This window comes from Panthera onca, chromosome A3 (assembly GCF_046562875.1).
Source record: "Panthera onca isolate mPanOnc1 chromosome A3, mPanOnc1 haplotype 2, whole genome shotgun sequence".
In the NCBI taxonomy this organism is placed as follows: Eukaryota; Metazoa; Chordata; class Mammalia; order Carnivora; family Felidae; genus Panthera; species Panthera onca.
Genome location: NC_138341.1, coordinates 130,235,942 through 130,252,770, shown reverse-complemented (window position 1 = coordinate 130,252,770; position 16,829 = coordinate 130,235,942).

Genomic DNA, 16,829 nt, shown 5'->3' with positions numbered 1-16,829 from the left:
TCTCTCTGTCTCTCTCTCGGCCTTGTGAAAATATTGCAAGAGGCAACTATTTTCGAATCAGGAAGAGGGCTCTCACCTGACTGATAGACAAGGTCACAAAAACAACCTGACTGACGGCTGAGAGTCCAGTCCCTGGAAGGGAGGAGCCCCGTCCTTGGTCTCCAGCAGGACAGGGAGGAGATGAATGTCTGATCGGCCCCTTGGCTTGGGAAGGAAGGGCATCTTCGTTAATGATCCTACCAAGACTTCCTGCAACACAGGAGATCCAATTTCTCCAAAAGAAAAATGCACGTTTATACCATTAAAATGGGGAGATATTCTGGGCAGCAAGAAAATCGTGAACAGTCTTCAGAAGTATATATCTGCGTCTCCAAATATCGATAAAACTTTCCCAAAATGCGTGCACATCCCCACACATACACAGTTAAAAATTCCTTTTTATTATTTATCTATTGATTGATTGATTGATTGATTTAGAGAGACAGAGAGAAAGCGCGCATGAGCAGGAAAGAGGAGCAGAGGGAGAGAGAGAGAATCTTAAGCAAGCTCCACGCTCACTGTGGAGTCTGATGCAGAGCTGGATGTGGGGATCGATCCGGGGACCATGAGATCGTGACCTGAGCCAAAATCAAGAGGCAGATACTTAACTGATTATTGAGCCACCCCAGTGCCCCTAAAAATCCCCTGTATTTTTTTTAAGTTAATTTATTTTGAGAGAGAGAGAGAGAGAGAGAGAGAGAGAGAGAGAAAGGTGGGGGGAGGGGCAGAGAGACAGGGAGACACAGAATCCAAAGCAGGCTCCAGGCTCGGAGCTGTGGGCACAGAATCCATCACGGGGCTCGAACTCGTGAACCGTGAGATCATGACCTGAGCCAAAGTCGGACGCTTAACTGACTGAGCCACCCAGGCGCCCCTAAAAATCTCTTTTTAAAAGGAGCCCTAGGGGCACCTGGGTGGCTCAGTAGGTTAAGTGTCCAACTCTTGATCTAAGCTCAGGTCGTGATCTCACGGTTCATGGGTTGGAGCCCATGACGTCATGGGCTCTAGCTCTAGCCCATGGGTTGGGGTCCGAGCTGACATCAAGGAGCCTGCTTGGGATCCTCTGTCTCCCTCTCTCTGCTCCTCTCCCACTCGTTCTCTCTCTCTCTCTCTCTCTCTCAAAATAAATTAAAAAACTTAAAAAAAAGAGAAAGTTAAGGTAAAAATATCAATAGAAGGATTTTTTTTTTTTTTTTAGAAAAAGGATCCCTAAGTTTCCTTTAAGCTTTAGAACTATTTAATTGTCTTTACATTTATGTCCTTAGTTACTGGGGCACTTTTTCGTGTACTCTTGTATTTAGCTGGTGAGTTTTGCTTGATTTTACTTTGTTTCAGTCAGGCCTCTCTTTCCATCCCATGTGGGCTTGGGACACAATGTGACGCCCTACGGGAAGACAGCAAACAGACGTTGGCAAGTCTTCACTGGCATAAGATCTAGACTTGTCCAGAAAATCTTTTTACCACGAAGTTCAAAATTATTTCCTTTCACTGACATGGTTTTTATCTCTTATTTCACTGGAACCCTGTAGGGGGGGATTGGCTGGAGGAGCGGGAGCCTGGGTGCCCGTCAGCAACGGCGTCACTGTAAGAAGGGAACAAAGTCCTCGGGTGCCACGCACCCCCCCCCTGCCCCCTAGTCACCTCTCTGCCTCTCGTCTGTGGACACGCTCCTACCAGCAAGTGACGTGAGCAGCTAGGGCCGTTTGGAGAAGAAGCAGGTGACCAACTTACAGACAAAAGCCAGGGGCTGAGCCAGCTGGGGCAGAAGGTTGGGGAAAGCCCAGTCTCCGGGGGACACATGAAGCAGCCTGTCCCTGGACAGGCTACCTGCATCCAGGCTTCTTCAGAATCGGCCACGGCCACCTTCAGGTTTGCAGCCACCGTCACTTACGCTCTCTGCTACCTGCGGCCGGTGGGACCCAAGGGAATAAGTGGCTTTGAATCATTTCAGAGGGACTGACTGCTAATCCTCACCATTCCTCGCCCCCAGCCTCGAGCCTCCCTCTAAATAAACCTTGGACAGGGGCACCTGGGTGGCTCAGTTGGTTGAGCGTCTGACTCTTGATTTCGGCTCAGGTCGTGATCTCACGGTTCGTGAGTTCGAGCCCCGCTTCGGGCTCTGTGCTGACAGCACGGAACCTGCTTGGGATTCTCTCTCTCCCTCTCTCTCTCTCTGCCCCTTCCCCACTCGTGCTGTCTGTGTCTCTCTCAAAATAAGTAAACTTAAAATTCTTTAAAAATTTAAATAAATCTTGGACAAATGTCTACAAACAGTCTGAAGGGACTGTACAACGTAAGTGTGACCCAGAAGGTCCTCTCTAATGTATACGCAGGGCAGAAACGAGCACAACAAAATTCATGGTGTTTTCTGTTCCCTGAGTCAGCAGTTCACGCACTTCGTGTGTCTTCCATGGCAGTCACTTGGGGAGGCTGGTGAAAATACATAGTCTGGGGCCCCACCCTTGTATATTCAGAGTCAACATTCTCTGCCCAGAAATCTGCACTCTTACCAAGTCGTGCCCCCGAGACGGTGCGAGGCAGGGGTCTGCAGGTGTGGTTCTGAACATTCAAGCATGGCTTCCTAATGGGCCTCCTGTGTGGCCCAAGGAGGGAAACGCGGAGAATCCAAGTCCCCCCATTATCCAGAGGGGAGAAACGCGCCAGGAGGTAACGCAGGACTTGAGGATGCTGTGTGGGAAAGAAACACTGCACCCAGAGTCGTCGGCAACTAGAAAGTGGTTTATCGGTCAAAAGAATGAACAGGGTTCGCTATAATCAGCGTGACTGGCTACACCCCAATCATTGCAGTGGACAGAAGATTCCTAAACGAGAAACCAGTGGCTCTCAACCACAATCACAGGGGTGATTTGGTCCCCAGGGGACATTTGACAATACCTGCAGACACTTTTGGCTGTCGCAAGTGGGCAGGTCCCACTGGCATCCAGTGGGTGGACGCCAGGGATCCTGCTAAACATCCCACAATCCACAGGGCAGCCCCCGTGACAAGGAATTATCTGGCCCCAAATGTCAAGAGCGCTGTGGTTGACGAGCTGTCTTCATTTCCCGTGGCTCCTATAACATTAAGCCACAAACTGAGTGGCTTAAAACAGCAGAAATGAATCGTCTCACGGGGCTGGAGCCTGGATGTCCAAAATCAAGATGGCAGCACGGTCGTGTTCTCTCGGAAGACTGGAGGGGAGAATCTGACCGTGTCTATTTCTTGGCTGCTGGTGCTGCCCACAATCCGTGGCGTCCTTGGCTTGTAGCGGTATCTGTTCAATCTCTGCCTCTGTCCCCACATGGCATTCTCCTGTGTGTGTGTGCCTGGCTGTGTCTCTTCTCTTCTTACGAGGATACCAGTCCTGTTGGATTAAGGGCCCACCCTCCTCCAGTCTGACCTCATCCTTACTTACGTCTGCAAAGACCCTGTTTCCAAATAAGGTTACATTCACAAGTACCAGGGGTAAAGTCTTCAACATATTGTAGAGGGGGATTCAGTTCAACCCACGACAGGATCCAGAGCCTAAACTAGGTTATTCATGTGTCTCTTAAGCAGTTCCCAAGTAGGAGGCCATTAAGAAAAAAAAACCAAACAAACAAGGAATAAATATGTGGAACTTAGGCCACAAATGAGCCGCTATAACTCAGTGACTTTTCTTAGCCAATTCTGTTCTTTTTTTTTTTTTTTTCTTTTTCATTCTAGGCCTGGTCAGCCAAATGCACGGACCAAAGTCAACCCCCCCTTTTTTTTTTCTTTTTAACTTGAGTCAAATATACTAGGACACTGGAGTAAAGAGTCATGACACCTTGAAGTGCTGAATAAGTTCTTTTGGAAAAAAAATATGTCACATAACTGCCAACAAAAAAAAAAAAAAAAAAAAAATGAAGAGGAAGGCAAAATCTCTGGTAAAAATCAAAGAGGAAGTCAGTTGTGATGTTTCAACCGCGAAGTCACCTTCACGATGTGGGAAAGGAGATTAACAGCAGTGGCTCTCACTGTGCACCTTCCTTCTGCCTTGGACACCTCCCGGCCGTGGCCTTGTTAACACCGGCTTCATGTCCTGCGACTACAGGAGGTCTCGGGAACCTTTCATGTCCTGCGGGCAGACATTCGCACTGACCCAACAGGATCTCTGGCTCTCACACTTTTAGTTCAATTTCGGTTACATTACTAGGAGCGCGGGGACGTGCATACATTTCAAAAACCGTATAAGTGATCCTGGTACAATAAAAGCTGACTTTTTTCCTGCAGGCTGCGGGCTTCCTTTTGAGTTATTTATTAAGTTAGTGAGTTATTCGAGAATGTCTCCACGACATTCATCCCAGGCACACGGTACTAAAATGCCCTGTGCGTGCCAAAGCCGAGGGAAGGACGTCAGTTTCCTCCCGCTGCTCCACCAAATTGCCATGAACTTAGAGGCTTGCAGCAATGAGGATCTTCTAGTCCAGGTGCCCAGAAGTCCAAACGCAGTCTCACTGGGCTGGTCCCTTTGGGAGGTGTTGGACCTCATTCAAAGGAGGACCCAAAGAACAGACCTATGCCCAGATCAGGAAGAATTGAAATGAATGTGCCAACTGAGGTGTAGTAGTTTCCTACCGCTGCTGTGATAAGTTACCACCAACTGTGTGGCTTAAAACATGAAGTGGCTCATTATCTTACAGGTCCGCAGGTCAGAAGTCCACAAACCAAGGTGTTGGTAGGGCTGGATCCTTCTGGAGGCTCTAGGAGAGAATCCGTTTCCCATCTGTTCCATCCACATTCCTTGGATTGTGGCCTCTTCCTCCATCTTCAAAGCCAGCAGCTTGAAGGTCCTTCTCTGACCTCTTTGTCCATTACCACACCTTCTGTGACTCTGACCCTCCTGCCTCCCCTCTGTGAGGTCACTGCCATTGCACTGGGCTCACCCAGACAACCCAGGGCAATCTCCCCAGTTCAAGACCCTTCATTTAATCACATCTGGAAAGTGCCTTGTGTTAGGTAAGGTCTCTGGACAGGGAGCTTTAGGCACAGGGACTAAACTGAAAATAGAGAGGACAAGAGAAGGGTTACAAACTGATTGCCGAGGTCCCTTGACCTTCCCCCCACCACCACCTCCCAAGACCACAGGCAAGATGGCGGCCATCCTCCAGCAGCTGGGTGGCACGCATTCTCTGGGAAATCTGCCCAGCATAGAAAAAGGAAACCTGTGGGTGTGAGGAGGTGAAGGCAAGGACACAATGATGCTCAGCCTTGACAAGCAGCCAAGCCTCCCCCCTGCGCTCAGAACTGCCAATCAGCGCTTTCGTGCCTCTTTCTACAGTAAGGTCGGGTAGCCAAGGAGCACGGGACCTTGGCCAAGGCAAAAACAGCTGAACAGAGAAGTGTGAGGCCACCCGCAGGAAACCACAACTCGGTGAGAGGGAAAAAAATCCCCTCCCCCAAACATCAGCATCCTCAGAGAAGAGAAAGTATTGCCTCCACAAAGTAAGAATCAGGCAGCATTTTCTTAATCCAGATAACAAAAATAGAGTCCTGGGAAATTAAAAAACACGAGAGTAGGAGTGGAAGATGGCATAGAAAGCCTGAAAGATACAGTAGAGGAAATATCCCAGAAGGCAAAGCAAAAAGACCAAGACACGGAAGTTAGAGAGAAATGATACGTAACGACAGGACCAAGGCAGGAAGGAGTTCCGCTTCCAAGTGCCGGGGGTTCTAGCAAGAGAACAGAGAAAACAGGGGAAGAGAAAAAGTCGATACAATGTCCCAGAGCCCACGACAGAGGACACTAGTTGTCAGATGGCAGGGCTCCTCTGGGTACCCCGTGCCACAGGCGGACATCGACCCCACCGATGAACATTGTCACCAAATTCTAGGTTACTAGGAAACAAGGAGAAGCAGCTAAAAGCTAGTGAGAACACGCAGAAGTTTTCATCTAACAGCACAACGACCAGAGAATGGCATCACACTTAGGTCCTCGGGGACGTGGGAAACACAGCGACACAGAGGTGATTACAGTAGACCTCATTATTCCCAAGTTCAGTATTTGTAATTTACCTGCTGGCTCAAATTTCACACTGAAATCAATACTCGACACGTTTTCCTGGTCATTCAGGGACATGCGCAGAGGGGCAAGAAACTTGGGTCTTGGGACAGCACCTTCCCAGCTGACGTCAAGCAAACCAAGGCGATGTTCTGCCTCCTCAATTCTGCCCTCATTCTCTGAGCAAGGGTCTTCATGGACTGTTTTGTGCCACGTTTCACACACTGTTTGTGGCTTTTGTTGGTGATTTCAAACTGTTCATTTTTTTTAATGTTTATTTATTTTAGGGGAAAGAGAGAGAGTGTGTGTGTGTGAGAGAGAGAGAGAGAGCAGGGGAGGAACAGAGAGAGAGAGAGAGAGAGAGAGAGAGAGAGAAGCCCAAGCAGATTCCATGCTGCCAGCACAGGGCCCCATGAAGGTCTCAATCCCATGAACCATGAGACCATGACCTCAGCCAAAATCAAAAGTCAGACGCTTAACCCACTGACCCACCCAAGCACCCCTCAAACTGTTTAAAACAGCCCCCAAAAATACAAAGCAAAACCACACTCAGATATCACCTCAACGCCAGTCAGAGTGGCCAAAATGAACAAATCAGGAGACTATAGATGCTGGAGAGGATGTGGAGAAACGGGAACCCTCTTGCACTGTTGGTGGGAATGCAAATTGGTGCAGCTGCTCTGGAAAGCAGTGTGGAGGTTCCTCAGAAAATTAAAAATAGACCTACCCTATGACCCAGCAATAGCACTGCTAGGAATTTACCCAAGGGATACAGGAGTACTGATGCATAGGGGCACTTGTACCCCAATGTTTATAGCAGCACTCTCAACAATAGCCAAATTATGGAAAGAGCCTAAATGTCCATCAACTGATGAATGGATAAAGAAATTGTGGTTTCTATACACAATGGAGTACAACGTGGCAATGAGAAAGAATGAAATATGGCCTTTTGTAGCAACGTGGATGGAACTGGAGAGTGTGATGCTAAGTGAAATAAGCCATACAGAGAAAGACAGATACCATATGGTTTCACTCTTATGTGGATCCTGAGAAACGTAACAGAAACCCATGGGGGAGGGGAAGGGGAAAAAAAAAAAAGAAGTTAGAGTGGGAGAGAGACAAAGCATAAGAGACTCTTAAAAACTGAGAACAAACTGAGGGCTGATGGGGGGTGGGAGGGAGAGGAGGGTGGGGGATGGGTATTGAGGAGGGCACCTTTTGGGATGAGCACTGGGTGTTGTATGGAAACCAATTTGACAATAAATTTCATATATTAAATAAATAAATAAATAAATAAATAAATAAATAAATAAAATAAACAAAACAGCCCCCAAGCAGGGGCAACTGGCGGGCTCAGTCGGTAGAGCATGTAACTTGATCTTGGGGTCATGGGTTCGAGCCCCACGTTGGGCACAGACATTCCTTAATAAAATTAACAATGAAACGGCCCCAAGCAAAGTGCCGAAGCGACGTCTAGTGCTCTACAGGCAGGAAGGCTGTGACATCCTTAGAGAGAACATTGGTGTGTTGGGTAAGGTTTGTTCAGGCATAAGTAACAATGCTATTGTCAGACTTCAGTGCTAACGAATCAACAATATATGTTAAATAAAATGTCTTTAAACAGAAGCACACATAAGATTATGCACTGATGAAAATGTCATAAGCAGAGGCTCAAGAGACCCAACCTTGTTTTTTGCCTAGGAGCTCTGTAATTCAACGGTTACGATAACTATAGAACACAACTACAGCAAATAATAAGAATCAACTAGAATTTTAATATAGAATGGGTTTTTTATATTATAATACATTGAGATTTTTTTTTTCTTTCCGTGTATAGTTCTGTGAATTTCAACACAGGTATAGATTTGGGTGACCATCACCCCAATCAGGACACAGAATGTTTCCAGCACCCCACCATATTGGCTCATGTCACCTCCGTGCAGTCAAACCCTCCCCCTCCTGTTAAACCCTGGTAAGCACTGATGTACTTCCCGTCACTGTCACTGTCTTTTAGAAAATGCCAGATAAACGGGATCACCGTATGGGGACGCCTGGGTGGCTCAGTCGGTTAACCGTCCGGCTTTGGCTCAGGTCATGATCTCACGGCTATTCATGAGTTCAAGCCCCATGTCGGGCTCTGTGCTGACAGATATCAAGACTATGAAAACATCTTTGGCAGGAGCTGGGTGGAGGGTACGAGGGTATGAAAGTTTCACAACTTTTGGGGGCTCAAACTATATCATGACAAAAGGAGGGTATAAAAACATCTCCCAAAAAGGTTTAAAAAAATTTTTTTTCAAATAGTTTCGGATTCCCACAAGAATGGGAGGGACTCAGTTTCCCTCTCCGCAAAATAAGAACTAGATCAGTAGTTTTCAAACCTTAGTGTCACAAAGGGTGTTCCAACAGCTCAGCAAATACCTGATTTGAATTTCATCTTTAATGTATAATTAACACCATTTGAAAACAGCACACCCAGATGTGTTACATGCTAACTTTTAACACACTGAGGACCCCCAGGAGGTCCGCTTTCAGATTCCGTCTTTGGAGTTCAAACTTTGGAACAAAGTGTCTCTCCCGTCATATATGCATTATATTTGAACCTCTTATAAGTCAATAATTACACAGAATGTAACGACAGGGTTTGGTTTTGTTGGAGAGCAGCATTGAGAATTTGCCTTCGGGGCACCCGGGTGGCTCAGTGGGTTAAGCGTCCCACTTCCGCTCAGGCCAGGATCTCATTGGGTTTGTGAGTTCGAGCCCTGCGCCCGACTCTGTGCTGACAGCGCGGAGCCTGGAGCCTGCTTTGGATTCTGGGTCTCCGCTCCCTCTGCTCCTCCCCCACTCACACTCTGTCTCTCTCTCTTAAAAATAAATAAACATTAAAAAAAATTGCTTTCATTTTGCTTAAATTCAGGCCTGTATCATAATTAAAGACATGCAAATGAAATCTACAACTTAGCATTTTTTTTACCCATCAGATTGACAAAGATCAGAAATGTGATAATATCGTGTGAGCAGGTGGGAGACTGGTGCCCTGACAAGTTACTGGTAGGAGCTCTACGTGGCACAACCCCATCGGAATCGCATCAAAATTTTAAATGGCGTCGGACCCAGCCGTTTTAGTCTAGGAAAGTATTCTACAGATATACTCTCTCCTGTACCGATATAAAAACAGACACAGATATTTGTTGCAGCTTTGCAGTAACAAAGAAACTGACAACAAACTAAATGTCCATTAACAGAAATGGTTTGAATACACTTTACCATACGTACGTGTACAATGGACAAGTGAACTCTTCCTAAAGCAATAAGGCAGATCTGGAGCCCTACGAACCAGTGTTTCCCAAGATACATTGGCATGCAAAAAAGGGGATATAGAATGTTGTTTGCATTATGGTGTCATTTGGAAAACAGAAATGGATGAGTATACATAAACTTTTTTGTACATAGGTAGGAAACTTCTGAAGAACGCCCAAGAAACTGATCATAGCAGTTGCTTCCTAAGAAAGGAAACTTGGGGGCCTGAGGGAGGTTGAAGGCAACCCACTTTTCCCTGTATACTCTTTTATGCTGTTGGAGTATTTTCATGTTGATGCATTAACTATATACAGGAGTGGGGGGAAGAAAAAGCAAGGCCTGTGTATGCTTGCTCCTCTGAAATTATCTAAGTCAATATAACTATTAAAACACAGGTGTGCCACCCTTGGTTAGGGGCCAGGCAAGACTCAAAGCCAACTCTCATCAAAATAATTGGTTGTGTAATCACCACTTAATGCACAACGGGTTGAGTCTTGAGCGGACCCCATCACAGAGGGTTTTAGCGCTTCGTTTAACTGTCCTCTTTTTCTTCGTGGACTTTTATGTTTATGTAAGGGCCGTGGCTGAATATCGCCAGTGAATCAATTTTGGAATACATTTTGCCCTGGGCCCCTTCAAAGATTTCAGATGGGCTTTCAGTGATGCGGTCAGGGGGTGCTGGTTAGAGTCACCCAAGTTGTGACTCCACACTGCGTGCCTGGACCATACGCCCTGAGATTCTGTTCCAGCGCCTTTGGGTGGTGCCTGAGTTCCCAGCAAGCTCCCGTGGAGAGTCGGAGGCGCTCTCCAGTTAGGAATCCGCCATAGAATCCAGAAAAGCAACAAAGTTGCAAGCCCTACAAGCCTTATTACAGCTACTCCAGTCAGGGCCCAACCAGAAACAGAGAAGCAAACTCTGAGGATTTAGGTGTAAATTTAAAGCAGGGAATTTGATACACTCGGGATAATGGAGCCGAAAAGCCAAACGGGGGCAGTCAGGCAACCAAGAGATTAATAATGACTGGAAGCCACTACCCCTCCTCCCCAGGGATGCGGCTGGGGACAAAGGGAGAAGGGGTGTTTTCAGAGACAAGGGAGTAGTGTCACCTGGCAGAAGATGAGACCACAGTGGCCTGTCTGGGATCTGGGGCCACAGAGCGGACGCAGCCACAGCCACCAAGGTAGAGAGGTTCGGGAAGGCATCCTCTGGGTTCTCCCTTCTGTCCATTAACCAAACCCAGCGGGAAGCCAGAAGTCCTAAAAGGCTGGAAAATGCAAAGGGGGGTCAGCTGCCCTGGCAGGGAGAGCTGAGCAGGGGAAGCAGACAACGGATCAGAGGACAACAGACCCAGGGCGGGGCCCCCCTCCTTTGATTAAATATATAGCCGATGCCTTGCGCCATGATTTTCTGTGCAATTGTGACAAACTCTGGGCGGAGACGTGGTTCATACAAGTGCTTTTGAAAGTACAAAGCCCTGGGTTGGCCATTCTTGTTAGCCTTTGTCTGGAAAAATAAGGGAGGTTTAAAAATATTTGCATACCAGTTACCATACAGTTTCAATGGAAATTGAAATGTTTCAATTTTCACTGGAAAATTTTTCAGTGGAAATTCTTCTAGACTCAGTCATCGTATCACACTTTTGTCTGTATGTTTCACTAAAAAGGGAAAAATGCTTTCTTCTGATGGCCAAAGGTTTGCTCTAATAGTGATCTTCCAAAGGAACTTGAATACTATCTATCCGTCCGTCACTTTTTACGTACCAGGCCCTATTGTAGATGATGAAGTAAGGAAGAAAATAAACAAAAGTTGCTGTCCTGAGAACTTACATTTTAGTGGATTGTGCACCATCGCTATAGCAAACTGTTTTTGTTAAAATGTTTACAACGGGAGGGGCACCTGGGTGGCTCAGTCAGGTAAATGTCCGACTTCGGCTTTGGTCATGATCTCACAGTTTGTGAGTTCGAGCCCCACGTCGGGCTCCGTGCTGACAGCTCAGACCCTGGAGCCTGTTTCAGGTTCTGTGTGTATGTCTCTCTCTCTCTCTCTCTGCCCTCCCTCCCTTGCTCATGCTCTCTCTCTCTCTCTCTCTCAAAAATAAATAAACATTAAAAAAAGAAGAAGAAGAAAAATGTTTACAATGGGAGAAAAAAATCGGTTACTTGAATCAATGAACTATCTTGCTAAGAGAAGGTTATCTTTGCTCATAAAACTTATAACAATTAATCCAGTGATTATTACCTTGTTATTCTGGTTATTATTAACATTACCAGGATTTAAAAATGTATATTCTCTTAATAAGTTAAGAAAGTATCTGAAAATCTCCTTCCAGAAATTAAGAAAATAATTCTCATAGGTTGATTTTGAAACACTGTGCAAATCTCGGTTCTTCTGCAGTTTATGTTACCTGCCCTCAAAGATTCTAACCTAAAATCATCCTTTATTGGCCTTCTGACTGGAGGAAATCTATTTACCCTTTATGAGACTCAGTTTCTACATCAATAAAATCATGACAATAGTGTCTACCCGTCTATTGTTCTGAGGGTTAAATGACAAACACAGGTAATGTAGGTAATTCCTTGGCAGAGATTTTTAGTCAAAAGAAATATTTAAACCATAGGAAAGGACAAATCCCTTTTTCTATCAGAAACATACTGGAAATTTTGGGTAAATTCAAATACATGCAGCACAAGGGCAATGATCTAGGGGACTAAAACTCAATCTTGATATCAAGAAGTAATAGGGAGGAGTGGAGACTGGGGTAAATTGGCGAGGCCGGGCTTTATATGAAGGGGAGGCTTCTCAGACCCAGGCAAGTGCTGCTATCACACATATGATAATCCAGGCCCAGATTTGCCAGATCTCTCCATTTAAAAAAAAAAAAAAAAAAAAAAGAATGCTATAAATCCCTAGTTTTCTGAGAAATTTGTCATCTTTTAAGGGTTGGCAATAGATTTCAAGTTCATTTATTTATTTTGAGACAGAGCGTGAGCAGGGAAGGGGCAGAGAGAGAGGGAGAGAGAAAATCGCAAGCAGGCTCCAAACAGTCAGTGAAGAGCCTGACATGGGACTCAATCCCATGAACTGTGAGATCATGACCTGAGCTGAAACCAAGAGTCAGATACTTAACGACCAAGCCACCCAGGCGCCCCGGGATTGACTTAAATCTAAATTTATTTAAATTTATTCTAGAGTCTAGATTTAAATTTATTCTAGAGTCTAGATTTCCAACATGTAGCAGGATTATATCTAAAACCTACAGGAAGTTTGCCATTGCTTGGTTGTATCTTATCTATTTAAATGAGAAGTAGTCAAAACCGTAAGAACAGAAGAGACCATGAGCATTCTAGTCAGGCCAAGCCTTTTTAAGAAATGTAATTCTTTTTTTTTTTTTTAAGTTTATTTATTTTTGAGAGAGAGAGAGAGAGAGAGAGAGAGAGAGAAAGAGAGAGAGACAGAGTGCAAGTGGGGTAGGGGCAGAGAGAGAGGGAGACACAGAATCCGAAGCAGGCTCCAGGCTCTGAGCTGTCAGCACAGAGCCCGATGCGGGGCTTGAACTCACAGACCGCGAGATCATGACCTGAGCCAAAGTCGGATGCTTAGCTGACTGAGCCACCCAGGTGCCCCTAAGAAATGTAATCCTTAACCCAGAAATTCATCTGGAAGGAAACCATATTGAGAAAATGATCTGAAAAGAAAAGGGGAGGAAAAACCCTTCCAAATGGTGTTGAAACAAGTTCTCATAGCCGCTCTGTTCAGGACGGCTGGCAGAGAGAGGCAATGGGTTCGCCTGGGCCAATAAAAAAGCCACTGAGCGTATGACTTGTGACATTTAAAAAGTAATTAACAACATCCAATAGCACATCAAATAAATTATGATGCAATCCTATAATAAAATATCATGCAACCATTAAAACTAACAGTGAGAAGCACAAGCTTGCACACACCAAGAACATCACCATCACCCAAGGAGCTCGTCAAGCGTAAAGACGCCCAAGCTTCCTGCCAGGCCGCCTGTACCAGGGTCTCCACAAATGGAGTGGGGGGAATCTGCATATTTCGCAACTTCCCAGGTGATTCTAATGCACCAACCAAACTGGGAAAACCCTTCTACATCAAAGCCAGTTATGAAACAGTCCGCAAAGTATTGAGTTTGATGAGGATTTGATTCCACTGCATGTGAAAGAAACACACACACACACACACACAAACACACACACACACAAGTAACAGTGGCTGAAACAAAATAAAAGTGCATTTCTCCTGTAAACGAAGCCCAGAAGTCGGCAGTCCAGCTGACAGCTCCACAAAGAAGTTAGGGACCTAACCAGCCATACCTAGAGTATAACTTCCTTCTCATAGTCCAAAGTGGCAGCTAAAGCTCCAGCCATCACATCTTCTTTCCAAGCAAGGACAGGAGGGAGTGAAAAAGAAGGGGCAAATGGCTACGTCCACTGTTATGTTTAGGAGATTTCTGGGAAGTTCCATCACAACATTTCATTTACATTGTGAGAATGCAGTCATGGATCCATGTCTGGCAGCAAAGGAGGCTGGAAAAAGTCTTTTTCCAGGAGGCCATGCACTCAGCTGCAAATCAAACATTCTGCAACTACGAATTTGAGACAATCAGTGTATATAAACAGCATTCCCTACCAGAAGTCTAATATTAATATGGTGACTCGTATCGATTTGAACCGTATGAAATTAACATTTTTAACTTAAAATTAGACAAACATCAGCAGTTCATTTGATTCATTCTATTGTATTTCTATGGAAAAATCTAAAAAGATATATAGTACATAAGTGAATACTGGTTATCTCTGGATGGTGGGATCTCCGGTAGCCATACATTATTTGTATAACTTTTAAAAATAATGATCATAATACATACCCCAAAAAGGGAGCTTAAAATGCCATGTAAGTGAAAATCACATTTTTATAAAATATATGAATACAACGTGTGTGTTTATGCATATATACATATACACAGATGTACATAGACACAAAGAAAAAAAGACTTTAGGTATATTTATCAATCAGATATTATTTCTTGGGGGTGCCTGTGTGGCTCAGTCAGTGGAGCATGTGATTCTTGATCTTAGGGTTGTGAGTTCAAGCCCCACAAGGAAGGTAGAGCTCACTTTTAAAGAAATGCTATTTCTACATGGATGGAACTGGAGAGTGTGATGCTAAGTGAAATAAGCCATACAGAGAAAGACAGATACCATATGGTTTCACTCTTATGTGGATCCTGAGAAACATAACAGAAACCCATGGGGGAGGGGAAGGAAAAAAAAAAAAAAAAAAAAAAGAGGTTAGAGTGGGAGAGAGCCAAAGCATAAGAGACTGTTAAAAACTGAGAACAAACTGAGGGTTGATGGGGGGTGGGAGGGAGGGCAGGGTGGGTGATGGGTATTGAGGAGGGCACCTTTTGGGATGAGCACTGGGTGTTGTATGGAAACCAATTTGACAGTAAATTTCATATATTAAAAAATAAAAAAAATTAAAAAAAATAAAAAAAAAAGAAATGCTATTTCTGGGTACTATATTATAAATGTGTTTTATTTTCTTCCTTATGTTTTCCTGAGTTTTTTTCCCCAAATTTCTAACACTGACCCTGTAATACTCCTACAGTAAGAAAAACAAGCATGGAAAGAAAAAAGAAAAAAAGAAAAAACAAGAAAAGAGGGAATTTTAAGACCAGAAAAAACACCACTGCAGTGATCTACACGTACAAGGGTAAATATGGCTGGGCATAGTAGCAAATGGTTAAATTCGAGCTGATGGAAACATACACAAGTTCATTCAACAACAAAAAAATGTATTGAGGCCACCTGTGAACCAGGCCCTGTCCTAGGCTCTGAGAATGCAAGGTTAATAAAGTAAGTCAGGTCTATGCCCTCTTGGAGCTTATAGCCAGTGGGGAGATAGGTAATAACCAAGTAAAAATGAAAAATAGATAGGGGCCCCCGGGTGGCTCAGTCGGTTAAGCGACCGACTTCGGCTCAGGTCACGATCTCGCGGTTCGTGAGTTCGAGCCCCGCGTCGGGCTCTGTGCCGACAGCTCGGAGCCTGGAGCCCGCTTCGGATTCTGTGACTCCCTCTCTCTCTCTGCCTCTCCCCCCGCTCACGCTCTCTCTCTCAAAAAATAAATAAGCATTTCAAAATTAAAAAGGAAAAAAAAGTAATGAGAGCTGGGATGTGTTGCCCAGTTATACGAGCCATGCACTGTTGTAAGCCCGTTATACGTATGGACCGGCTTCCTCTGAAAAACAACTTAATGAAGTAGCTACTCCTATTATCTCCACTTGCAGAAAATTGAGACACAGAGCAGTTGCCCAAGGTCACCCAACTAGTCACCGCGACGTGGCCATGGAACAGACGGTCTGCCTCCAGATCCTACAGACTTCACCACCTTTTGGCAAAGCCCAGGCTTTTATCTCAATAAGAATTACCTGCGGCGCTTGTGAAATACGTGCAAATTACCAGGTCTTGCCCTAGGAAAAGCTGCAGTAGGTCCAGACTGGGACTTGAGAATTTGGTCTCTCCAGGCGTTTCTTCTCTGCAGGCAAATAGGAAGAATTCTGGTCCCAACAAAAGGAATCTGTGGCAACAGACGCGGAGGGGCGCTTACCTCTCCGGGCTTGGGGAGCTGGGGCATCATTGACCGGGAAGGGTGGCGAGGCTGGAAATCGTCTGCATCTTGATCCGGGTGGGGCTGATTGAGGTGTGCACCTGGGCGCACAGTAATCAAGCATTCGAAAATAAACATTGCCCTAAGCGGGAGGGCCTTTCTAGATCCTGTCAGCTGGGGATAGGTATAGTGAAGGTGGTGTGGCAGAGTGCCGAGAGGGGCAGATGCTTTAGATAGGAGGCAGGAAAAATCACCCTAGGAAGGGGACATTCCTTTTGGCCCTGGATGACAGAAAGCATTCAGTCCTGGGAAAAGATTCCAGACAGAGGGTGGTACAGATGCAGAGGCCCTGGGGCAACAGCAGGATGGCAGAAGGCACTGGCCTGAGCAAAGCAAGAGGGGAGTGGTAAGGCGCGCAGGGGGCGGGGAGTGGCCAATTCGCATCCAGCTCATTCCTGCCTCGGGGCTCTTGCTCCCCTCCACCACCTACCACCTACAGATCTTCCCTGCTCTCAGTGTGATTATTAGCTACTCGGAGAGGCCTTCCTTGACCATTCCTGCAGCCATTATCGCAGCCTTGTTTTATGTCTCCTGAGACTTTATCGCTGTTACGAAATCACACTGCTGATAGGACTATATTTAGTGTTGGCTCAATCACTAGCCACTCGCCAAGTTCTATTAGAGAGGTACCAAATCATCTGGATCACCCTCGTACCTCCAGGGGTGGGCTCAGTGCCTGGCACATTGCAACACACAGAAAGAATTGGAGGAATGAACAAATCCTTAAAGGAAGCAGCAGGGAAAGTTCCATTAGTTATACAGTCATATTTACTGAGAA